The 27,462-nt window shown below is 37.3% G+C and overlaps 1 protein-coding gene across 7 annotated transcripts in view; it reads right to left on the bottom strand.

Moving 5' to 3' along the window:
* Window positions 1-27,462, bottom strand: part of SIPA1L2 (signal induced proliferation associated 1 like 2) — a 245,073-nt gene that overhangs the window by 172,293 nt on the left and 45,318 nt on the right. For all 7 annotated transcript variants that reach the window (XM_058309532.2, XM_071207373.1, XM_058309533.2 and 4 more), the window contains one exon: window positions 19,289-19,345. The gene's annotated coding sequence lies outside the window, so the exon portion shown is untranslated. Of the gene's footprint in view, window positions 1-19,288; window positions 19,346-27,462 lie in introns of those variants that run through there.

Here is a 27,462-nt window from a genome sequence, read left to right as displayed (position 1 = left end):
GAAATATCCACTGAGCTGTTTAAAGAAGTTGAATGTGTAGACATAAAGTCCCCACCGCTGCCTGTTAGAGAACTTACAGAGGAGTAAACTGAACTGAACTATCATCAAAGGTTTTGCTGGCAGTCCTAGCCCCTCCAAGTTCCCTAACATTAATTTTCTCTACTGGCATGCCATGTTTTTGCTGTTGTTGTGGCTGTTGCTTAAGTTAAAGATACCCATATAATTAAGCTCATTTATAGTGTTTAAAGCAGGGTTCTTGACAAGGGGTCCGTAAGTTTGAATTTAAATTTTTTAAAAAGTTATTCTTGCGGTGATGTGTTGGTGCATTGGTGCAGGTATGATGTATTTATTAAATAAACGCAGTACAGTGTGGACTTAGTAAGGGGTCCATGGTTCTCATCTGACTGGCAAAAGGGTCCATGGAACAAAACCGGTAAAGAACTCCTGGTTTAAAGGAAGAATGAACTCCAAACTTCTCTTCTTCCTTCCTTCAGTGACAAGGCAGGAGTGCAGTACTGCTAAACCACAGCAGGATGAAAAGGAGTATTACAGATGTGCTCGAATGCTCTACAGACACTAGTGGGAATAGCGTGCCTGCAAGCCCACTGACGGCACATGAATTTCATTCAGATATATAGAAGAACCAGGGAGGTGAATCTGTAGTCCAGATAAAACTAATAATGGTGACAGAAATAAGATAAAAAAAATTATGTGTCGTTGGGAGCTGTTTTCAATCATATTTGAGAATCTTTGAACTTTTTCTATATAAAACTAGGCACCTTATCCTCCCTTCTACAGTTTTTTTTTCAAAAATGAAGGGTTCCAAGTTAATGAACACAAGGGTCAGACTTGTATTAAGACTACAAAGGAAAAAAAAAGATAAGACAATTTACCCAGAAAAAGTTCAAACACACTTTTTAAAAAGCTTATTCCATTTTTAAAACCCAAATACTATCTCCACAAGTACAAGATGGAGGAAATCAGTAGGACCAGGAGAGTCACATGCCAGCACTTAGCTCTGGAACTGAAGTTAAAAAAGGGAGAAAAAAGCTGTGTGGAAAAAATCCTGTGTGCAAAAGTCAATTTTCACCTATGCTCCATCAGCAAGAGGATTAACAAATACTGAAGAGGACGGTTCAAATAAAGTAATGGATTTGAAGGAGGTAAGAGGCTGACATAGCACAGTGCCTGTCAAATCCACAGTAGGTGATGATCAGAATGTTTGTTGAGCTGGGCTTATTTATATCACCCACAATCAGGACACATATAGGCTGAATGGGAGGACATAACATCATTAGTGCCAGCACTGGCAGGGCTCCATTTAAGGTATTCTACTTTACCTAAGACCCCCTCTGATGTAGATATTAATATCCCTATTAAATGTGAGATAAGTGTTCAAAACTTTAGGTGTCTGCCCAAGATCACAAAATTATTCAACAGTAGAAGCAACATACAGCTGGGATAGATGTTCAATTGTAACCAAGAGTCTACAAAAATCTCCTTATGCATCTTAGCATATATGTGTCTGTCTTTCAATGTTCTAATCCCACTGCATACAAAGCCATACTAAATAATGCCTTCAACATGTCCTTCCATTCCCTAAACACTGAACTTTCCCAGCCTTGTTAACCCAAACTCCAGGCACTCAGGATTCGTCAATATTCTCCAAGAACGTTTTCTTTCCAGATAGCTGTGTCTTCTATTTGTTTTTCCCAGTTACCTTTCTTACTGGCTTGGCAAACTCTCCCCTGTCCTTCAACTCCTGGCCCAAATGCCATCACCTCTGGGAAGCCATACCTCTTGCCCTCTTGTGTATTCTAGCACACATTACCCGACATTATCAAGGGAAAGCTATTCAATTTTGTACTCTCTCACACGGCCAAATAAGGTACCAGGCACAGTGAAGACACTCAAAATGTCAGCTGAATGAAATATTGCCTGCAAGCAAGCATTAAGGGTGCCAAATACCCTGGACAGGCACGACATTAGCTGTAATGTGACCCATCAATAGATAAATCATACATTTAAAATGTTTTAAATGGGATTTTTAAATATAAATCGTTACATCCACAATAACAAAGTAATAATGGTATGGTAAGCTAGTCAAAACAAAGAACCAGGCTTACAAGAAAAAGTGACAAGTTATAACTACAGTGTTCAAACAGAACCCTACCTGGAAAAGCCAGTTGCCAGGGGCTTTCATTTCAGTACAGTGAAACTCCCCCCGAGAGCTCCGAAATACGAAAAAAGAATCACCCTCTGAGATTTAAACTTTAAAAGCAAGAAGCCTCCAGGGCCTGTAATATTTGACTGTGTCCTAATTAATGGCAAAATATAATTAAAGAAAATGTTGGTCAGGGATTGGAACTTGGAAAAAGGAAAATATCTGAGTAAATTTTGGCACCGTCATCACTAGACAGTGAGTCCTCACGGCCCTCTGCAGAAATTATCAACTCACCTCTCTCCCTTATTCTAACACTATGTGTCAAGCAACCTTGAGATTGTGATCCATCTTCCTTTCAACATCTGCCTACCTTCAGGGAGAGAGATGTATGCGCTAAGTGGTTAGTATTCAGGTTCCCTGATAGTCATATTTAGTTTTGTAAATTAATAAATGGGCATTCTTGCTATATACTCAGTTCAGTGAGCCTGGTTACTAATCTCTCAGTACACTGGGGGGAAAAAAGTCAATTTTTCCTGAATGCAAAATAATAAATAGAACTCACGAAAGTCTTTTGGAAGAGTTGGCTGGCATTCCTGCTGGCTGATACACCATCCTGCATAGTCAAACACTGTTCTTTCAAAGTCTAAACCATGTAAATCAGGTTTTAAGAGGACAAACACTTTTAGGCAACGGTAGTTTTACTAAACAGACAACAATTTACTCAGCAAGAGACGCTATCCTAATGTAAAACTATCCTTATACCTCTCAAAGAAGTGTCATGGAAACAGTATGGTTCTACCAGTACTAAATTAATATTGCTTTTGCAGGGCTGAGGCTAATTTCTGCAAAATTTAATTTGTAAAAACCAGCCCAAGGCTACCATAATATAAAATTCACTTGATGTGTTAATTTCACACTCTAGAGTCCTCATCCCACTAGAGGGTGGGTGATCTCAATTATGTAAAGTAGAAGAGTGTGTGAATTTACCCAAGCAATCCAAGACATCAGCCTTCCAGCCCAACAGGGAGTCAGAGCTCAGCTTCCCTCCTGCCAGCCAATGGGATAACAAGGATTACCATCCTAGAGGCTGTCAATTATTTTCAGTATGCAGAGAACTCAATCACAGAGCATTAGCATCCATTTAATAAACTTACCCTTCTCATCGTCATAGAGAAGGATGCTTCCAATATGGGTAAGTAATAATATAAGCCCAATCAGCACCAGCTGGATCTAAAATGTATAAAGAGCTTTGGGTTCCACAGCCAATGGCACCAAGTCTAGGAACTACAACAGGCAGGCAATAAATGCAACCCTTCTTTGATAGATCTATTTTCTCTAGAAGAATTGTTCCAGCTTCTGTAATGAATACATTTAAGTGTTCTAGTATACAATATTTTTCATAAAAACATAAAACTAGATGTACAATGTTAGACTGATACAACAAAAGTAAACCAAAATGTATAAACAGCATGTTGACAATATAGTATAAACAACATGCACACAACACACACCTATTCATAGAAATATGATGAAGAACATTCTCCAATTTTTATCTTTGGGTTTTAGTATTTTGACAATTTTATTTCCTTCTTTCTATCCAAATACTATATGTGGAATACATATTACCTTTAATGGGTACATCCCTATAAAGCAAAAAGACCTCTGATTTTAAGTATAAATATCAATTTATCAGTGAATGAAGATTTTCACATATTACTGTAAGTCAGTCAATTGCTCTGTCATTAGAGTGAGTCAAAATTCTTCTGCTAAAGGTTGTGCAACAGCTAAGTTAATGCAGATATAAGTTGACTATATCTGTTCATCAGGGAAATAAAAGCTATTGTGATTGAGAGAAAGTTAATACCTACATGTCGACAAATCATTCTGGAAACAAATTTCCTTCCTATTGGTTGCCCCCAAATCATTCTTAATTTTTAGGAACAGCCTAATCTGTTATCACTGTTATACACAAAATTCTTGGACTTTCATGAACCACAAAAGAATTAACTCAGATGTATCCCTTAGGCCAGCCTCTTACCATCAGCAAAGAAACTTAGTTTGCATTAAAAAAAAAAAAAAAAATATATATATATATATATATATATAGTCCCTATGTGGCAATGGTGGCAGCAATTTAGTACTTAGATAGCAATTACAATTTTCAGCTCAGACTACTAGAATACTATTGATTAACCACCTCCCGCCCCAAACACTATTCCCTAACTCCTCTCCTATCTGATCAGCACTACAGCAAGCAGTTAGCAAGAAATCAGTAATCAGGTTATTATTAGTTTATTTATTTAACCCAAATAACCATTTGAAAGAAGGTGCTATTCTCTTTCATATGCTTCAGTGGTCTTTAATACAACCTTAGGAGGTATACAATTTAATTCTTTTTCAGATATTCAGCCTATCTGGTTAGAGTATTCATTATTGCTTCCCTTTAAAAGAGCATCATTCCCCAGATACAGGTAGGCTTTACAATGATCATTTAGTCCTCAGTGGAAAGGAAGTTGCTGCTATTGGTCAGTGGGAAGAACCACCAGCTATCTACTGCCTGGCATCTGTAGATGTAGACAGGATGGGGGCGAGAGAAGGCCAGGGCAGTGTCCGCAGAGGCCTTCAGCTTTTAAGAGGCTCGAAGATCATGCAGGAATTTCTTGATGTAAAGTCTCTCACAGTAACCCTAGAGGCAGTAGGCCATGCTGGTAATAAGTTCTAAAAAGAGCCAGAAATGTAAGTTTCTAAGTGGATGTAATTTCTCACAGAAGAAAAGAATCATGAGAGGTACTGTTTCCAGGAAAATAGCAAAATATTACACTTGGATAACAAAGAAATGTAAATTATCATACTAAAGGTACTGGATTTTAGAGCACAGATTTTTAAGAGGAGGAAAAAATAAACACTGTCATACCCCTGACCTAGAATTTTAATAGATAACAAGGAGACTTTTTTCAAAGCATTAAATTTTCATTTATCAAATATTTATTAAGCACCTACCATGTGCCACACAAACATATTGTGACTCTTATACATTTATTCACATGGATAAAAGGAGTTATTTGGTACAATCATTTGCTGCATTTACATTCTCCTAGGAGATATTCCACAAGCCCCATGTCAATTGATAAAGACAATATTAGAATAAAATTAAATCAAATAGTAAAAATTTCCTGGACCTATCTGGAAAACGACATTAATGACCATCCGATCTTTCTAGAGTCTCTTCCTGACTCCATATCATTATCAAGGGTAAAGAGAGTAATGTTTTGAATAAATTTTATGAATTCAGCTTTTAATTTTTTAAATGGGTTTGCAAATATGTCTGTCACTATGTGATCAGAATAAAGATTACATTTTAGACGTTTATTTGCCAGACTCTGATTGGCCCCTGGTATGTACCTGCTTTGCCTAATAAAACTTGCTAATAAAACTCATCTACATGCAAGACTAACCAGAGCATCCATTCAAGACAACTGCAAAAATAATACACTTAACAGTAGTTCCTCCAATATATAAGACCTCAGTCTGGATCTCATGTTCATCTTACGTCTCCCTCTGTGACAGGAAAGAAGACACACACACATACACACACACACACACAGTCTCCAATAACAGGAGATAGAGAACTGATGAGCAAAACAACAATTTGCCTGTGTCCAGGAGAAATCACTACACTAACCAGCTAGTCTTTTCTGTAATACCTACCTGCATAATTCAAAAGTACAGGATACAGTCATTACCTTTTATTTTATTTTAAAAAATTTTATTAAAGTGTATCATTCATACATGAACATACATAAAAAATGTGTGTAAATTTGTGAACAAACATGCATAAAATCATACATAGCTTCCATACATCACCCCACCACCAATGCCTTGCATTATTGTGAAACAGTATTTACAAACTATGAGTCATTTACTTTTTTTTTTTCAACATTTATTTTTTATTTATTTCTCTCCCCTTCCCTGCCCTGGTTATCTGCTCTCTGTGTCCAGAGTCATCTACTTTTGACTGGCAGATCTTTCAGGGCAATCCTGGCTAAGTTACATAGCAATGCTGAGCCTGGCTGTCTTAACTATAAAATGAGGTGCTGAACTACAGCCACGGGCAGCTCCATCAGACTGATCCTGATGTCAATTCCATTTTCTAGGTCCCACCTTATGCCTACTGAATCAAAATCCAGGGATGGTGGAGACATACAGGACAGTGTGTGGAGTGGGCCTGGAATCAGATATTTTAACAAACACCTCAGGTGACTCTTAATGTGCAAGCTTGAAAATTAATAAACTCTTTACATGCCTGAGGTGAAGGGGAGGCCAAAGAGCCATCCTGTGAAGTGTCACCCTTGTACAGTTTCCCTAAGAAACCCTGAGAGAAAAACTATAACATTAATATGGATTAGCTGCCTAGATCAGCAACAAATCCCCAGGCGGTTTGAACAGCATGGGAAATTGGAAGTATCAATGAGGCGGATATGCGAAAAACACCCCAAATGGAGTTGGGAAAGTCAAAATGCCTCCCTTTTCAACAATTCTTAGGCTTGTCCTAGAAAAGAGGCACAGATCTCAATATGACATTTCAAATGCCAAGGAGAACCATAAGTAGGAAATATTAGAAAGGAGGCATGAACTACCTTCAATATTAATGACAAACGTCATCGAAGACAACTTAAGAGTCTATCCCCTCACCAAGCACTGTTAAAGAAAATCTTTACTGGACTAATTGCCAGGTTGAAATTTAGTTTGGGAATGATCTTTATGAACATATGTACTTTAAAAAGTCAAAGCTATGAAGTAGTCATTTTAATAATATACTATTATTACATTTTAATGGAGGGAGATACAATAAAAGAAAAGAATAATCATAAACATTATCCAATCTGTTATGTGGACACATTAAGGGCATCCCATTATTTTACAGTGAGAGACTGGCTTTTCCATTGAAACTACTGGTAACATAATGTTTCTGCCTCCTAATGAACACCTTTCCAAGAATAAGAAACCAGCAAGTCCAGACGCCACCCAATTTAAAAGCAAAATTAAAAATAATAAACATTTATTATTCTGTTTAATCCACTTGCTAACCAGACCAGGACAAGGGGATCCTCTCAATGTAGGAACACACATCTTTAGACAGAGAGTAGAGATTCAAGAATAAGAAAATGTTCACTTCTCTCCCCCCAGTACCACTAACGATGCATATCTTAGCACATTTGAAAAGGAAAAGGAGAAGAAATAAAAAATTAGCAACTTAACACAACACCTGCAAAGCTGTGTGTCTGGAGAAGTGGGACAGAGGAGGGCAGACATGTAGGCAACTGGCATCACCTGTCAAAGCGCTAAAGCACTGTATTTTTAATCTGTTCAGATTCTTTCTAAAAAAGAAACAAAAAAAAAAAATCTTACACGCCTCAACTGTGAGGCGGGATAGCCTACTTGCAACTCAGCCTTTGTCAGACATAATACAGCAGCCTCAAAATGTTCAATAGCTTTTTTATGGTTGTGTGATTTAGTGCCCCAAAATAGTATGGTTTGGCAGGCAGGTCCTATCGAGGAATAATTCCTATACACTACACTGTTAAACAACAGACAAAGGTATGGAAAGAAGGCCAAAATGCACAGTACCCTCATCCCGCACCCAAGCTTCTGTGTCTCCCTGGTCTCCCTCCTGTATTCCTCCAGGTTCCTTACTTTGAATACAAAACAAACCAACACAGCCTTTAGAGGAAACTCAGGGTAGGGGAGGAGGTCCTAATAGAGTCACATTTCTATAGGATTTACTGCCACTATTTAAAGAGAACTTTTTTCCCCACTGAACTAGATATTAAGGTGATTATTACATTATTAAGAATTATTGAATAAAGCTCTTTCAAGTTTTCCCCACACTAAAAGGGATTTCTCTGCTTTCACTATGCATCAGTATTGCCTGGGGAAGTATCAGGCATTGTTTTATTCTGTTTTATTTTGTTTTGCTTTTTCAGGAGGTACTGGGGATTGAACCCAGGATCTTGGACATGCAAAGCAGGTGCTCAAACCAGGCACTGGCATTTAGCTCCTGGGGTGACTGTGATGGGCAGCTAGGGATGAGAACCACAGCTTAAAACCACTAAGGCAACCAACTCGGCTGTACTGCCCAGGCTGGGGAGAGGCAGACAATGAAAACCAGTGGGCAGGGGGAAAGTCTCAAGGACTTTTAAGCCTGCAAAGCATGGGCAACCAAGATGCCGTAACACTACTCTTTTAAAACACCACTGCTGGACAAAATAAAAACAAGTCACTACGTAACACTACTCTTTTAAACACCACTGCTGGACAAAATAAAACAAGTCACTACAGGCAGCTACCCAAAATAAGTCAGATAATATCATAAAGAAGTAAACAAGTAAAAGTTAAATTTTAATATCCCTTAATTCCCAAATTTAATTTAGCATGTGCTTTTCTTCTTTTCAACATATTTACGAGAAAGATTCTTACCAGGGATTTTTATTGTGGGGACAGGGCAAACCAAGATGAGAGAGGTAATAAATAGCAAGTGACTTACAAACAAACTTTAGCTTGATTTTTCAGATAAAAAGGAAGAAAAAAGTAGATAGATATGCTGCAACAAACATTGTCATTTAATTTACACAATTAGATTATCTTCACTTTGCCAATATCAAAAGTGAGATGCTCTAAATTGCTCAAGGTCACTACAGTTAATAATCTTCCAACCTGGATCACAAACCCACTTGTTGACCAACTCTAAAATTAAGGCTTTAGGGTCTCTTGACTAAATCACACTGTTTTCACCAAGCATATTTGTCAGAATGTTGTGCTGCAAAAATATGGGAAGCCAGTCGAGGCTCCGGGATCAGGGCCTGGGCAGGAGAATCCCTCTCCTTGGGGCTGGCGTTCCAGCTCCAGCACTGACTGTGTGACCTGGACACATCCCTTAACCGTCCTTGTGTCTCCCTGTGTCTGTATTTGCAAACAGAAGAGAGTAACTGCTTCACCTTCAATGAAAAAATGCTCACAAAGTATTAGAATAGGACTTAGGGCAGAAAGTTCTCAATGAATGCTAACGATTATATTAGGTATAAGGAAGAATCCAATCTTATCTTAGAAACACATTCGTATTTGTAAGCAGGTAATTAAAAATAAAAGTTTAACACCTTTCGCTCTTTCTCCTTTCTCTCTCTAAATAAACATCCTGATTATTGGATGATTGCGATGCCTTTTATCTTATGCTTCAAGGGGAGAAGGGATCAAATAACCTGAAAGTCTACAACTTCCTAGACCATAAGAAATAGCTAAGGCAGGAGAAGTGCTTGAATTTGGAATGACTCTCAAAATGGATGGTTCCATCTCAGTATCTATTAGAAATATTACTAATTGTCAAGAAAAGTACTTTTATCAAGGAAAAAGTTGTTTTACTTCAAAATTAAGACAAAGTCTTAGCACTATCCATTGTTTCTCACTGAATGTTTCCTTTATGAAACCTTCTACTGATATTTCTTCCAAAGACAAATGTTTAAAACAAAGGAAAGAAAAACTACACAGATTCAATTTACAAAACTGGGGGGGAAATCTAGGCTCGTAACACTTAGAAGCAAGTGTTTTCAAAGGCTTGATACTTCAAGGCCATGAGTGGATCATTCATTCATTCATTCATCTAAGTATAAGAATAAACAATAACTTTCATGGTATTATCATACAAATTCTTGAAATTTTATCAGGATTCTATTTGGTTTTACACCATACCAGTAAGTTTATATTTATGATCAATGTATGGCTATAAATGAATAACACCAATAATATCAATATAATTGTACAAATTCTTCCTTTTAGTTACTCTCAGAACCATACACAGAAAATAAGGCCACATTCTGAAATATCTGGAAAATAAGATTAAATGAATAACTTAGTCATTTTTGAAGTCATATGTCTTTAGGGGGCACAGAGTGAGGTCTGACAGTCTAGTTTCTCCTTGCTCCTTCACTAATTAGTTGTGTGACTTTACTGGGCCACAATTTCCTCATTTTTTAAATAGGAGTAATAATGTCTACTTCAAAACACATTCAGAAATTAAATAAGACAGGTAAGGTAAATAAATAAAGCTGCAATAGTAATGTGCAATAATTATTAGGAAGAAGAAATGACCACAAAAATATTGCAGCAAGTGTCTGCACATTCAACCATCAAGTGCCCCTAATATAATCAGATAATCAAATTGATCAGTAATACATTTGGGGAAAATTTACTTGTAATATAACTGAGATAAAACACAAGGTCATTTGTTCAACTAGATAGAATTTACTGGTAAGAATGAATAAAAATTGGAAAAGGGGAAAGAAGATAAAGGAATTCCTAGTTACCAAGAAAAGTGTATCTTCCCTTTTCAATTAAGAAAAAAAATCAAAATATAAAACAATTTCTTTTCAATCTGATTAGCACAAATCAGTCCATAAAAGCCCAAAGGCTGGACCTATCCAATTAAGGACCAAATCCTACTTGGTTCACCTAATGGGTATGGATGCTGCAAAAAACCGGGGGCCCTCCAGGTCTTGGAAGGAGAAGTCTGAGGAATGGGAAACATGGACCCCGTGCACAAGGTATGAGAGTGGTACACGGGGCACAAGAGTGGCACAAATGATGGATTTGTGCTGAGCCTGCCCTAGACATCGGTGACCTCACCAAATACTCATATGAGGCATTACCCAAATCCATCATGTTATTTCTAACATCTTTTTACTATGAGTGAAATACACCAAAAAATGTATGTCTAAAGGTAGCCATTCATCCACCCAAATGTGTTTTGGTTTTTACGTTTTTTGTTTTTCTGGCATATGAAAATTACTTACTACTGCTTGCTCTGCATCATCAAAATTTACCCTCTTGGTCTTTCCCTCTTGCCTTTATATAAAGCCAAAAGAGAGACATTGGCTACTTTGACAACCTTAAAGTGAACTCCAGGAAATGTCACCAACAGCATGACCTTTGCTACTGAATCCAGCAACCAGAACTCCATTTGTTTTCCTCAATAAAGTTCAAGAAACCATCACTGGGTATGAAGGCTGTGATTTTCTTCCCATTCTTGATCAGCTGGACCCTGACACACTTCCTGATGGCAGAATCTGGCTGTTTGGCTTCAACCCCTACTTTTTCCAACACAATTCCCTTTGCGTGGGAAGTGCCTCCAAAAGGGTTGGCCTTCAGGGCTGTGCCCAGATGGGCTTTCTTGCACTATTTATCATGCCATTTCTGGTCCCATCGGTGGCTACGGAGTTTCCTGGCAGTATGAAGACCTTGGCACTTACCCAACTTGTTGGTACCGCGAGACAGTGCAAAAGAGGACGCAATTGTGTTTTAAGTGCCCTCAACATGTGGGCAGGCTGGAGGACATGGAGGCCTGTGGACATCTCACCTCACTAGAACCCAAGGACCTGATGATTACAGCAATCAAACTTTTTATTAGACCTTTTGTATATATATTTTTCTTATCCATTAGCTTTTAAACTCTTAAAGGGGAAGGCCCACATCTTAGTCATACTGTTTCCCTCAGCATCTAACAGAGTAATCCATTCACAGAATTATCCAATAAATATTTACTGAACCAAATCACCCTGAGATATGCCTGGAACAGGAAAGCCAGACTCCTTCCCTTGAGGTCTTTAAATTTTAAGATCATCTGCCGGAGGTGTCTATATCTTTCTAAATCTGGCTGGTCATTGGAATGTTAAATGAAGTATTTTTAAACATAATCTGGAAAATGTCTGTATTAACCTACCTCAAAATTCCCTGAGTATAAGCAGCAAAATAAGTTAACATGAGGAAGAGATACGAGATAATCTAAAGTTTATATATGGCCTAATTCATTTCTCAGAGTCAGATATTTTATGTCAAGAATGAGTCATCACATTCTGAGTTCATGGATTATAAAACTAAGTATCATGAAAATGTCAATCATAACCAAATTGATTTATAGTTTCACCACAAACATAATCAAAATTACAACAGCCTACTCTATAGAAGTAGAAAGTCAATTACCAAATTTATGTGGAAGGGGTCCTGAATAGACAAAAACATACTAAAAAAGAAGAGTGAAGTAAGAGACCCACACGTACTGACCTCAAATGTTATAATACAGCTACAGTGGTCAAATCATCATGGCATTGGCATAAAGATAGACACACTGATAAACAGAATAGAACTGAGCGTTCAGAAATTGACTCCCACCTCTATGGTCAACTGATTTTTGACAAATCTACCAAGCCCATGTTAATAGTCTCTTTAACAAATCAAGCTGGGGCCTGTATCTCACTCCCTGTACAAGAATCAACTCAAAATGGACCAAAGACCTAACTATAAAAGCCAGGACTACAAAACTCCTCGAAGATAATGTAGGAAAACATCTTTAAAATCTGGTGTTAGGTGGGGGTCTCAAGCCTTACACTCAAAGCATGAGCAACGAAAGAAAAAAAAAAAAAAAAGACAAACAGGACTATCTCAAAAGTAAACATTTTTGCACCTCAAAGCACTTTTTGAAAAGCATGAAAAAGCAGCCAACTCAATGGGAAAAATTATTTGGAAACCACATATCCAATAAGGGTTTAATATCAATTATATATAAAGACATCCTACAACTCAACAATAACAAAAAAATTCCAATTTAAAAAATGGGCAAAAGACTTGAACAGACATTTGTCCAAAGGAAAAAACCAAATGGCAAAAGAACACAAGAAAAAAATGTTCAACATCACTAGCAATTAAGGAAATGCAAATCAAAACTACGTGACCCAGAAATACCACTACTAGGTATATATCCAGAAGAACTGAGAGCAGTGACATGAGCAGACACGCACACCAATGTTCACAGCAGCATTATTCAAAACTGTAAAAAGATGGAAATAACCAGGTGTTCATCAGCCAATGAATGCATAAACAAACTGTGGTATACATACAATGGAATATTATTCAGCTGTAAGAAGAAAAGAAATATGACAACATGGATGAACCTGGAGGATATTGAGTGAAGCAAGTCAGACACAAAAGGAAAAATATTATACGATTTCGCTATTATGAACTAAATATAATGAGTAAACTCATGGAATTAATAACTAGAATATAGATTATCAGAAAATAGAATGAGGGTAGAAAACAGAAAGCTAAGGTTTAATCTGGGCAGAATTGGTAAAGGAGTTGTTTATAAATTTTTGAAAATGAAGAGAAATGGTAAAAGCATATCACAGTGTTTATAATTAGCAGCATTAATATATGGTTATTTATGATTTGGTTGAAAGGCAATGTCTAAGGTCCTATATATCACTAAAAGGAAAGCTGAAAAATGAAATAAAGTTCTGCATGGCATAGCAAACCCTCATGCAAAAATGAGTATGTTTAATAGTGCATATATAAGAATGCTTTCCTCAGAAACAGAACACATGTATGTTAGTGTTATAAAATGTCAATATCAGAGTGATATTTGGGCAAAAATACAATCAAAGCAAAGCATTGGTTGAAGTCTATAGTAACATATGAATAATCTTCCATCAATGGTATAAAAAGGAAATATACTAAGTGAAAAAACTAAGCAAAAGATACTACCTATTGTTTGACTCAATCTATACAAAACATAAATACAAATAAACTAGAGAGATGGAAATAGATTAGCAGTTTGCATGAAGGGAAGGATAGTGAAACTGAGAGGTGACTACTAAGGGACAGAGTTTTGTTTATCTTTTTTTTTTTTTGCTTTTTAGTATTATTATTTTTGGAGTAATGAAAACATTCTCATGTTGACTGAAGTGATAAATGCACAACTCTGTGATTAGACCAAATGACACTGTTTGTACACTTAGGAGGGACTGTATCATTTATGAATAAATTTCAATAAAATTGATTTAAAAAAAGAATGAGTCAAATTCCAGGCTCATTTTTGACATTCTGATTCTGGCAAAGGCAGCACACATTGCCAATGTAAGCAAGCAAATGATATTATTCACCCCAGTACTGTTTCCCTTGGTAGAGAGATCTATTAATTATGATATTACTTCAGAAACTTGGGCAAGCTGACAAACTTACCAGTCTGAGAAAATTTTAAGTAAATGGAATTACATTACAGCCCCTCTAGAGGTCCATTAGAGTCCTAGAATTCTACGTGCTCTAAGAAACCGGCATAAAAGGAAAAGGACAGAATCAAAAGCAAGCCCAAGTATCCTGCCAATACTTATTTTGATTCCAGAAATGTTGTTTAAAGGTAATGATGAAAGAAGAAAGAGGAGGAACAAGAGAATTATCTTTTATGATGTTATTTGTAGAAGTTATTCCAGGCATCACAATATCACCTTTCTAATGCAGGCAATGTCTAAGAGTTAAAAATTCTTACTAAAAATCTAGAAGCAGAAATGCACACTACTATACAACTATGGTATCAGCTCTCTTGGAAAATTCTGTTCATCCTTGGAAAGACAGGAATTTTGAGCTCAGTCGAAATTTTTCTTAGTAATCCCCTAATGATAATAATTTGATTTCTCTCACAAAGCAAGCTTTCTAATCCTCAGATAAACAAGCTTCTAACTCTTTATGCTGGTTAAGTAAATCAGTCCTAACTTCACCAATGGGAAAATAATAGCATTGAAAGGTAAAATCATCTGTACAGGATTATGCAACAAGTCCACAATTAAATCAGCATACCATCTCCTCAACTCTGATGCTATTAAAAACATAGAGAGTTCAAACTATGAATGTTTACTTATAAATTTATGGGAGAAATAAGTTGGGTCCTTGTAAAAAAAGGAAGTAAAAGAACCAAAACAGCTAAACTGCATCTATATTTTAACAATGGTTATATTACCTATATTTATGGTACCCCTTTAAAAGGGTAAAATTGTAACCCATGTACAACCTATGTAATGGATTTTCAACTCAGAAAATAAAAGACTTACTGGTACAGAGCAACTTAATCAACAAAGTACAGCTTAACTTCTGTTCTATGCTCTTTAAGTGTTCTTCCCTGATTCACATCATAAGCAACTCAGATAGCTAAAGAGAGACAGAGACAGAAAATAATTGCAGTTGGACTGATAGGTTAGAGAAAAATTAAATCTAGACCTTATACCACATACTAAAAAAACATCCTATGTAAATTTAAAACTAAAATATGGAAAGCAATCTTCATAATCATGGAGTAGGAAAGTTCTTTCTTACCATAAACTCAGGACAGAATCTATTAAAAACACCTAATTTAAAAAGAAAAAAAAAACACTTAACTTTGAAGGAAAGACTAACATACTTGGTAAAACAGAAATCAGAACTACTTTATGGCAAAATATCAATAAAGTTAAAAGTCAAATTATGAATTAGGAAAAACAATTGTCTATAAGGTATGACAAAGGACTGATATCCAAAATAAAGACTTAAAAAAAAATAAATACATGTAATAATACAAAAGATAAGTCAGCTAGAGATACAAATGGTCAACAAACATGCAAAGGTGCCCAAACTCAACACTAATAATAAATAAAATGAAACCAATGCAATATTTTTTACATTAAGATGAAATATAAAATATTGAGATTACTCAATGTTGGTGCAGGCTATAGGCTCACTCAAGCTGGAATTACAGAAGCGTATAGTCTTTCAAGGAGCAATTTAGAAATATCCACCGAAAGTTTAATTGTGCATACTCTTTTATCTGGGAATTCCAGAAATCATCTTAAAATAGTTGTATAAATCTAAATACAGACATTTTGTTAATAGCCAAATACCAACAAGCACTTAGATGTACTTCAACAAGGGATTAAATAAATCACATTATACTCACACCATAAGAAATAATTCACCATTAAAAAAAGATTAAGTAGTAACCTAAACACTGACAATGAAATGATGTCTATACTACATTGGTAAGAGAAAAAAAGCAACTGGCAGAATAATATGTATTGAATAATCCCGTGTGTGTTGTGTGTTTAAAGCTTCCATATACATTTTAAAAGGGTCTTGTTAACAGTGATAGCTTTTGGAGAGTAAGATAACTGGAGAATTTATGTGGTGTATGAACTGTATATACCTATACATTTAAAAACTAGAGCATATCGGTGTTGTTTTCACAAAATTAAGTATGCCTAAAAATCATGAGTACATACAGTAAATTTTTAGACTGTTGCATATTAAAATACTTGACTCATCAAAATTAATCATAAAGAAAGTAACATGGACCACTCTCCACATTAACTTCTATACCCTTCTGACTAGAGAAAACTCTAGAAAGTGATTACTCCAGGCAAGAGTTATTTCTCCAAGATACTGAAAAGAGCAGGACAATTTGTTAAGCTCATTTCAAATTTATCTAGTGGTTTTCCAGCCCTTGCCAGAAGACAAAGGGAAAGGAGGAAAGGAGGGAGAGAGGGAGGGAAGGAGAAAGGAAGGGAAGGAAGAACAGAAGAAAAGAAACAAAACACAGGACAGACAATAATCAGATAATCAAATCCTGCGTCCAGGCAGCGTGAGTGTTCCTCAGCTGGCCAGCAGGCGAGCTTAAAAGAATGAACTTGTCACACAGTTTCAAACCAAGGAAGCATGAGGGACAAGCACAGCTGGAGAAAGTGGGGACTTCCCTTAAAACAAACCTAGGGAATACATCCCAATTCCTGTGTGGAAAATGTAAATTATCTCCCTTTATTTTTATTTTCACATCACAACTTACTCAGGTTCAACTGTTTTTATTAACATTTAAGCCCAGTCTTTTCAATCACATTCAAGAGGGTATACAGTCTTTTCAGGCTAAGTCTTTGTCTACTATTGTGTCCTCAATTCCTCATTTCCTTCATGTAAGTAATTTCACAATTTCACCATTTAAAATACATATATTTTATTCATCCATACTTTGTAATAAGGAAACATGATAGATATCTATCCTGTCTTCCAATGATATTTAGCCACGGTTTAATTGTCTATGCTCTTAAAATATGGTTCAATGCAAGCTCCAAGGTCACATACATCAAAACGTACCAACAACGTGAAATAAAAAGGCTGTGAAAATAATGGTTGTAAAGAGAAACAGAAACTAAGCGCAGAACCTGATCCTATACTATATCCTGTATTGGAGAGAGAACAATACTATAAAGGATGTTTTGGACAACAGACAAAATTGGAACACAAATGATGAATTAGGTATAAGTATTGAATGAATAATTAATTAACCAAGGTTGATAAGTGAAGAGTTGTTAGGTAAAACGATGCCTCTACTTTATAAGAAACACATTGAAATACTTAGGGTTAAAGGGCCAAGAAGTCTGTAATTCATCCTTAAACGATTCAGAAGAAATCTGTTTGTGTGTGGGAAGAGGGAGAGAGAGACAGAGGGACAGACAGGGGAAGGGGGAGGGGAAGAAGAGGGAGGGGTGTCACAAAACCAGATAAAATGTTCTTAGGTAAGCTAAGTAAAATGTACACAGGTCTTCACTGTACTGTTATTATTTTGTAATATTTTTCCTAAGTTTGAAAACATTTCCAAATAAAAGGATAAAAAATGTACCAACACACAACTCTTCCTACTCAGGTATAGCAATAGAATTCAGCATTTCCCTACATGCTCATCTATACAAAGCATGAAAAGGCAGGCCAAGGGGTGAAAAGCTTTCTTGGTTAGGTACCTACAATTTGGGGGCTCACATACTACAGGGCTCTGACAAACAAGAACCACGTGGAGCAAAGGAATGTGCCAGAGAGCTGTGAGGAGGAGGAGGATTGTGGAGCAGGAGTCACAGGACAGGCAAGGAGAAAAGAATGAAAAATATGAGGAGTACTCAGCATGTGAGTTCCACAATGAAGTACATTTCAACAATAATATAAATTGTTCCTCCCATTCCCTCATTACTTAGATTATAGGTAAGAAAATATCACATCTCTTACACTACATTTGATACCTTTACATAAAATTAGTGTGCATCAGCATTGATGTCCTTAGTGATATTTCTAATAGCTTAAATATATAAAACCAAAGTTGTATTCCGATATGATCAAAGAAGGAAAACATTCAGATTTATGGATCAGGGGAGACTGACAGTCTTTCAGCTTAATAAGGACAAGAACAATAAAAACAGTCCATTTATTGAGCCCATACTGTGCTAAGCTTTTCAATTGATCATCGCATTTATCTCCACAACTGTTATTTTCATCACAATTGTTTCTGTAATTATGCCCATTTCACAGAAGAGGAAGCTGAGACACAGAAATGTTAAATAACAGAGCTAAATTAAAAGAACTAGTAAATTTTAGATTCTAGATAGGAACCCAGGCAGTCTTACTCTAGAGTTCATGCTCTTAACCACTATACTATGCTATTTCCTTTAAAAATAATAATAATAATTTATGCTTTTATATACTTATTATAAAAGAGCAAATTATAATAGAATAAATTTTTAAAATCCATTTTTGATCATCAAAAGGTCAGAGACCAAATGCGCTAAGGGGGTTATTTCTGAAATAGCTCCTTCACAAATCCATCTTATTTCCTGCTGTTACAGAAAACACAATATTTATGAATGAACACAAGTAAGAGCAGAGCTCTGCCATGAGTGTATATCTGAGGAAGTACTGAAGGGACAGTTCCCTGGGCCACAAGCAGAGCTGGCTGGACCCTGTCAAGGAAACCTTGGTTCTCCTCCACCCCACTCACCATCATCTTCTCCCAAATGGGCCCTCTCAAGAGCTCATCTACTCAGGGCACAACCGAGATGTCAATCCACCACGAGAAAAAGCAGGCTTTGTGCAGTCTTTTACCCAACAAAATGCTCAATTTTGTCCCTTTAATCTAAGGGACATCCCTATAGATATACACAAATCAATTTTAAAAATCATATTCTTTTTAACACATGTAGGGAGGCTCAAAGGAACTCTTTGGTGGTTCCTTTTGAAACCTCCAATTTAGGCAATTCCAAGTTCAAACGGGCTTTCTTAAAGCAATGGTCCCCCTATGTGTGCTGCAGAGGAGGGAGAAAAAAAAAATCAAAATATCCAACCCAAGCCACTGGAAAGCACTCTAAAAAAATACATCAATGGGACACACAAAAGTCCAATTTGAAAAATCAAAATGACTGGGGTAAGAGGACAACTTTGCAGATCTTGCCTCCCTAAGCTTACCTCATTCAGATGGAGGAAACAGCAGGCTCCCCAGATCACACAATCTGGAACAAGAACCTACATGAGAAGAAAGAGATCCTATTCAGAGTCACAGAAAAAAAACTCTTGGTCAGTGTTCAAAGTGTGGTCCAAGATCACCTGGGAGTCCCCAAGAACCTTTCAGGATAATCTTTCAGAATCTTCATAATAATACCAAATCATTATTTAACTTTTCCCTCACCAGTATACAATAAACGTTTCCAGAGGTCACGTAACATGTGAAAGAACAAAAGACTGAATGCAGAAGCAACTATGAAAATCTAGTTGGCTTCTCTTAATCCAGAGATTAAAGAGATTTGCAAAAATGTAAACGGTAGCATTCTGCTCATTTTTTTGCTTGTTTCAGAAAAGTTATTTTTATAAAATGTTAGTATTTATAACATGTAAAGGGTTTATTATTGTCATGTTAAGTTATAAGTATTTTTAAACATCTCAGTTTTAACTTCTAACGTGGTAAATATCGATATAAGTCATGTAATCACTAGCGTTTTGGGGTCCTTGATAATCTTTAGGAGTATAAAGGGGAACCAAGACATTAAGTTTAAGAACTAGTATTCTGGGAGGAGATGTGGCTCAAGCAATTGGGCACCTGTCTCCTACAAGGGAAGTCCCAAGTTCTGTTCCCAGTGCCTCCTAAAGAAGATGATCAGACGCCACAACCACCAGATGCCACAACTGACAGATGCCTCAACCAGCAGCCATGGCAACCAGCAGACACTGCAACCAGTAGGGAACATAAGTGGCTCAAGCAGTTGGACACTCATCTCCCACATGGGAGGTCCCAGGTTCAGTTCCTGGTGCTTCCTAAAGATGAGCAAGACAACGAGCATAAAGACAAGGGAGCCATCTTGGGGGGGGGGCGGGGAATAAAACAAAAATTATTTTAAAGAAAATTTTAAAAGAAGAACTACTATTCCTAGGGAGCAGGTATAGCGTGGTGGTTGAGCACTTGCTTCCCATGTATGAGGGTCCTGGGTTCAATCCCCAGTACCTCCTAAAAAAAATAAAAAATAAAAAAATTTTTAAAACTGCTATTCCTGAACTCTGTGAAACTGCATCTGCTTTTCACAACAGTAATAGTCACTATAGGTATAAAGAACTATGTACCACATGCTCTGCTAAATATTTTATATGTTATCTCCAAACTCACAACCATCTTTAAAAAAAAAACAAAAAAAAAACAGCCTTTTCTGCCTAACAGTCTGTTCTGAGGAAACTAGAACACTAAGAGATTAGTGATTGGCCCAAAGTTAATCAGCAAGTAAATCACACAGAGCAGGATGGGAACTCAAGTCTACCTGTCTCCTAAGATCATGATCTTTTCATCACATTATTTTTAAAAATAGTAGTTATAAGAAGTTCCACAAACTGATGTCAACACCCCGGGTCCTGCTCTTGAGCAACATTCTGGAGCATACGGTTCAGATTAAAAATGATAGAACATGGATTGATAAATCCTAGGCAATTCACACACTGCTTCATAACAAAAGATAACAGAGATATCAGTAAGTGGGCGCCATGAGCCAGTCCTGCTTTATGCCATTCTCCCAGCATACTATGAATGGTGCCCCCTTTTACTTTAAAAGATGATAAATTACAGGGTCACCTACCAAGAAGCCTACCACTAGCCAAGACTTTAGATAAAGTCCACCTTTTTCAACTGATCTTACTTATTATGAAGTGCTGAAAGAGCTGATAATTAGTCCCTCAATTCTATATGAATTTAAGATTTTCTGCAGGGGGAGGGGTAAGAAATTCTCACTGATACAACCTTTCCAAACAGTATTGCCAATTTTGAGTTCAGAAAACCAAAGCAACATATTTATCAACAAGGTTCCCTGATATTAAGTAAGTGGAAAATGAATACCTTATTAGGCATCTTATATAATGGTTTTAATCTTCACTAGCATATTTAAAACAAACCAAGCATTCATCCATCTACCCTTCCATTAATCTATCATTCAGCAAGTGTTCACTACTTTCTAGTTATTAGCTACTTTGCTAGGAGCTGAGGATACAAAAAGGAGACACACACACACCCCTGCTTGGAGGATGTCAGAATGAACCAGGTAACCCAGACATATTACTACATATATTGCAAAGCAACCTGGAGAAGTCTATGTAGAGCATCATTAGATACTAAAGCACTATAAATGATCACTGTATCTTACAAAGCATGATCTTGTACAATTTTTTTTTAAAAAAAAAAAACAAGTCTCCTGAAGCATCACTTTTTCAAAGTTTTAGGATCCATTTTTTTCTCTAAGAAGGCTTTCTGTTCTCTACTATTTCTTTCACAACAAAAACTTCAGTTTAGGAAACAAGTCTTTAAAAAGTTCTGCTGATAAAACATTCCATGTACGTGACTACATTTTCAGTGGTTAATTTTTCTTCTCTAGAAGAGATATTTTAAATAATGTTGTAATATCCACCACACAATGCACACAGTTCTTAAAAGCCACTTTTCCTTCCTTTGATACAGCAAACATCCTGTAAACAATTAATGCCCTACTCTTTCAACTGACTGCTTTTGTTTACTGACAGGAAAGGACACTACAAATTCTCCAAGCAGCAATAGGGACTCCATGGTTTTGTTCACTTCCTACCAAGCAGGTGGTTTATACGAGGCAAACTGGCTATTGTCTTTTGCAGTGTCTTGGCTTTGGAGGAAAAAAGTGAGGGGGGGGACGCGTAGCTTTCAGCTGAGCAAAGCCTTCTCAAACAATTGAACTTGGGGGCCATGCACTGTCAAGAGTATAAAGGGGGAGGGAAGAGACTCCTCCCTCAAGGGTTCTCCCCAATTTCCAAGTTTATCACTAAGAGGAGGCTCCACACACTTCAAAAGGAAGTGCTGTGTGAAAATCAGATTGGTAGGGATCTGACCCTTTGTTCTCACCAGCAGGTTCTTCAGCTGTTTTCCCAGTGAAAGGGGGTTCTGAGAAAGTGAAGGCAAACATTTTCTTTCCACTGAGAATAATAAAAATATTCCATCCAGCTCAAAATAACTGTTTTCCACCCACTTGTTAGGGCAGACTTGCTAATATTCAGGGAAAGCTGACACCAGGGAAGGGCTGTTTGGTTTTGTTTTTGTTTTTTAATGTTGTAATTAATGCAAACTCAACTGAGTTTTCAAAATAATGAGATATCTGCGAGGGACAAAGTCGTAAGTACTAACTGACGCCCTGTACTGTTTTCCTAGAACCTTGGTACTATGCAAAGGTGATGCCTGCTTTTCTTCTCTATTCTCAGCTATCAGATTTCCTTCCACATTTAAAACATTACCCTGTGTATTAGTCTGTCAAAGGGGTGCTGATGCAAAACACCAGAAACAGGGTGGTTTTTATAAAGGGTATTTATTTGGGGTAGGAGCTTACAGATACCAGGCCATAAGGCATTAGTTACTTCCCTCACCAAAGTCTATTTTCACGTGTTGGAGCAAGATGGCTGCCGACGCCTGCCAGGGTTCAGGGTTCCTGGGTTCCTCTCTTCTAGGGTCTTGCTTCTCTGTGAGTTCAAGGTTCCTCTCCTCAGCATCAAACTCCAGTATCAAAACTCCAACATCAAAAGCCCTCAACTCTGTCCTTTACCATGCCTTTTATCTGTGAGTCCCAACCCACCAAGGGGTGGGGACTCAATGCCCTAATGACGTGACCCAATCAAAGCCCTAATCATAACTTAATCATGCCCAGGTACAGACCAGATTAAAAACATAATCCATTATCTATTTTTGGAATTCATAACTATGTCAAACTGCTACAGCCTGTGAACTATATTATAGCCTACACAGCATCATTAAGGCCCAGAATAACTTGCCTAGGAGCAATAGCTGGGGTTCCTACTCAGATCTCCCCAAATGCAAAAGCACAGGAGACACTTCAGGAGACTGTTTCTCAACAAGCTTATAACTGTCAGTGCTCGATTTGAATAATCATACCAGAGAAAGATCTGTACCACAGATAAATGTCCCATCATGCCATTTGCTCCAGGAAATACATTTTGGAAGTCAATGTTCAAAACCACTGATCATTCACCGGTGCTAGATCAGGTTTATTATCTCAAACAGTTACTTATACACGAAGACAGTCCTCTCTGCTCACTGTTGCCTGTCTGTCTGAAGGTCTACTTTTACACAGATAGCTATATGTCAGACAAGATGCCAGTCCCAACTTTGAAACATGTTACAAACTATAATCACTTTTTTTTTAGGCCAGTAAAAAGAAGTTATTGGGAAATGGGGGAAAGAACAGAGACAAGCACTTTCAAGAGTTTGTTTTCACCATGATTCACTTCAGTGCAAGGTATAATCCTCAACAATAGTACTGTAATTTCATTTTGTAATTTCATTCTGGCATAAAAAAGCATTCCTGTTACTGTTGCTCTTTTAAGTAAAATGGAGGCAAGAAGGGAGAAAGAAACTGGATACAGAGCCTCTTCAAAGTTACTCTAAAATTCAACTTCAACAAATATTTATTTAGCCTAGAATCCAAACATTGTACTAAATGCTGACTACACTAAAACAGTTTTCCCACCTGAAGCTTACTGTCCAGTGGACTCAGCCTTTAAAGAGAAGAGTGTAACCAAGTTTTAACAAAATGTAAAGGATGCACTCTCTTAGGATACTGGGCATCCAGCAGGAGATGCTCAAATCTTACCAGGGAGGAGAGAGGTGGGTAAGAAAAACCTTCAAAGAGGAAGTGATACTACAATAGCTGGACCTTTGATATGACTCTCCCTTCCCCTCTCCCCCTCTCCTTCACTTCCCCCTCAACTTGTCAGCCAGGTATATACCTATGTAATGTTCTGGAAGCCCCTGTTCTCCCACATCCGAGTGCCAGGGTAAACCTCCCAGAGCATTCTACCAGGCACTCTAGCACTGCTAGTGTCTACACTCTAGACCCCCTAAGGCCAGGGGCAATGTCTGGTTCACCACCGTATACCCATCACTAAGCACAGTGCCCTGTACTTCAAAGCATCTAACAGATATTTTCCAAAAAGGAAGGAAGGGAGGGCAGATAGGAGGGAGTGGGAAACAAGGGGGAAAGGAAGGAAAGGGAAGAGGACAGGGAAAGAGGACTGGCTCTCCCTCTAGATTAAAAGCACCTGAGAATAAAAACATAGGCGCTGAGAAGTGGATATGGCTCAAGCAACTGGGCTCTCGTCTACCATATAGGAGGCCCAGGGTTTGATTCTCGAGGCCTTTTGGTGAAGGCAAGCTGGCCTGTGCAGCAAGCCAGCCCAAGCAGAAAGCTGACCCACGTGGAGTGCTGGCCCCTGCAGAGTGCTGGCCCAAGCAGGGAGCTCATACAGCAAGATGACACAACAAAAAGAGACACAGAGGAGAGACAATGAGAGATGCGGCAGATCAGGGAACTGAGGTGGTGCAAGAGACTGAGCATCTCTATTTCACTCCAGAAGGTCACAGGATCGGTTCCTAGAGCCACCTAAAAAGATAAAACAAGCAGACACAGAAGAATACCCAGCAAACGGACACAAAGAGCAGATGGGGTGGGGGGAGGCAAATATAAATTTTAAAAATAAATAAATCTTTAAAAAATTAATTTAAAAAATTTAAAAAACCATAGCTGCTGTCGTACAAGTGTCTTCTGAGGAAAGAATGTAGGCATACAATATATTGAACCATATGAAATCATCAATATTCAATAATTTTTAACCTAAGAAATCATCAGTTTTATGCAAGTCAATCTGAGACCCTCCTCAATGAGCTTACCTATTATTCCATGTATATCTCTACCATCAATCTTGTTGCTTATTTGCTACATTTCTAGCCTTAGCCCTTCTCTCTTAGGCCCAAACAGTGTTGCATGAATGATCCACAAGCACCTCTGATTCAACATGCCAAAACAGAGTTCACATTCCCATGTTGTCTATCATGGCTAACACCATCATTCTTTATTTTCACTTTTCTGCTGCTAGCAGCCATGGCAGCTACAATCTTTGTCTATCCCACATACCTTCCCCACACATGCTGCTTCTGGTTCTTTTAAGGAACAACCCCTCCCCTTACTATAATGCTGTCCACTGAGCTGCCTGCCTGCCTATCAGCAGGTGGGCCACTCGGGCCTGGTTCATGTCATAGAACCAATGCAGAGTCATCTACGGTCTTCCCTGGGACTGGATGTGAAACCTGGGCAAGAAGTTTTTCCTGAGAGCTAAGCGAGGATGGGAGCTGAGGCTGTTGGCAGCCAGCTTGCCAGTCACATGCAAAGAGCTGCAGAACTCAGGCAAGCAGAGAAAGGCAGAGCCAAGATATGGAAAGACAAAGAATCTCTATGACATTGTTTATACTCATGGACCCAACAGTGCCTAAAGCACGTTTACTCATTTACTCATGTACTTGAGCCAATACATTTCTTTTTCTGTTTGTCAGTTTAAGTTGGGGTTCTGTTACTCATAACCAACATTCCAGATGAATATACCCATTCAAAACTGTACCATGCAATACTTAAATCTCAATACAGCCTAAAATAATTCCACAATAAGGCCTTGAGTACTTTTCTAATTATCCTTCCCTACATGCCAGTCATAATGTGTATTAAATGACCTTTCAAAATGCCCTAAAGTTTACTGTCTTTGTCTGTTTTATCAAGATATTACTGTCACCAAAAATATCGAGTATCTTTTCCAAAGCCTTGGTCAAAGACCCTACCCTGCACCCACTAAAAACCTCTCATATATTTTCAGGAGGAAAAAAATGTTAAAGAAAAACTTCCTAGACAGAAAGTCTCTCTTGCTTCCCCACTACTCCCAAAATCATTTTGCTTTACTACTTATCAGTCTCATATGTGATTTATTTATAGATGTGTCTACTGCCTTTGTGAGTTTTGATTTTTAGGAGGTACAGGGGGGTTGAACCCAGGATATGGGAAACAGGTGCTCAACAACTGAGCTACATCTGCTCCCCAATGAGAGATGTTCTTCTTCCTTTTTTTTTTTTAGAAGTATGGGGATTGAACCCAGGACCTTGTACGTGGAAAGCAGGTGCCAACCACTTGCTACATCCACTCACCTTTGTGAGTTATTATACCTAAGACTAATGTGAAGTCTTCACATTAGTCTTAGGTATAATAATTAATAAATGGTTGGTGAAATAATCATAAACAGGCAAGCTTCTTGCATTCAAAAAATATTTGCTGATGATGATGTCACAATTAATTCAAAGTCTTTAACCTTTTTCTAAAGATTAATTACATTAATTCTTCTCCAAATATTTAAGAATAAATAACTAAATTATTATGATCATAGGGATGGCCTTGATGTGGTATAGGAAATTCTCTGGGCTCTTTCAATATTTCCCACAAATAAGAAAAATAAGGAAGACTAGTTAGGATCTAATACATTCCTACTAAATTAAAGCTAAAAACCTTCCACTGCTCCACAATGACCACAAAGTCCAATCTTTCACCCATGGCAACATTTCTCTAAACAGCTTCCCAATTCCTAGTCCTGCCACTGTTGTCACACCCAGAAATAGTGGTTCTTCAGAGTTACTTTAGTAAAGGGTGGAGGAGCTAAAAGTCATGAGGTTCTATAGTGAACACTACCCTCCTCTACCCAATTGTGTAAAATGTTCTGATATAATGATATAATTCAATATACAAACCTAGTTGACTATGGGAAACAGGAACATCAAGAATACACACCACCATGACTGCAAAAATCAGAAAAAAAAATAGGATGTTGACTTTGGCATGCAGAGCTGATATGTGTTTTTCAATCATCGTTCACTAATTTCCTTTATCTGCAAGTTCTAGTAGATAAAACATTAAAAATGACAAAATTTATTTTTCATTAATGTAGCTATTTTTATAATTACTTTAATAGTTCAATACTGATACAACCCTAGGATGTTATAAGATGTAAGTGTTTTATGACTGGGGAATCCACTATTATATACCTGAGATAGTATTCATTAATTTAATGAAAAAAGGAAAGAATAAAAACAAACTTGTGAAATTCAAGTATATTCTCTGTTTTAAGGACAGGTGCTACTAGAAAAATAATAAATCAAGAGAGTCTAAAAAATTCAAACAAAGGGAGGTATCCATAAAAGGACAATTGATAATTCTGTTAATAGTGCTCTGTTTTCTCATATGGAAAGGGATAGAACCTATTAT

This window comes from Dasypus novemcinctus, chromosome 13 (assembly GCF_030445035.2).
Source record: "Dasypus novemcinctus isolate mDasNov1 chromosome 13, mDasNov1.1.hap2, whole genome shotgun sequence".
NCBI lineage: Eukaryota > Metazoa > Chordata > Mammalia > Cingulata > Dasypodidae > Dasypus > Dasypus novemcinctus.
The sequence above is the reverse complement of the archived record's forward strand: the minus strand, read 5'-3'. Positions and strand labels throughout refer to the sequence as shown.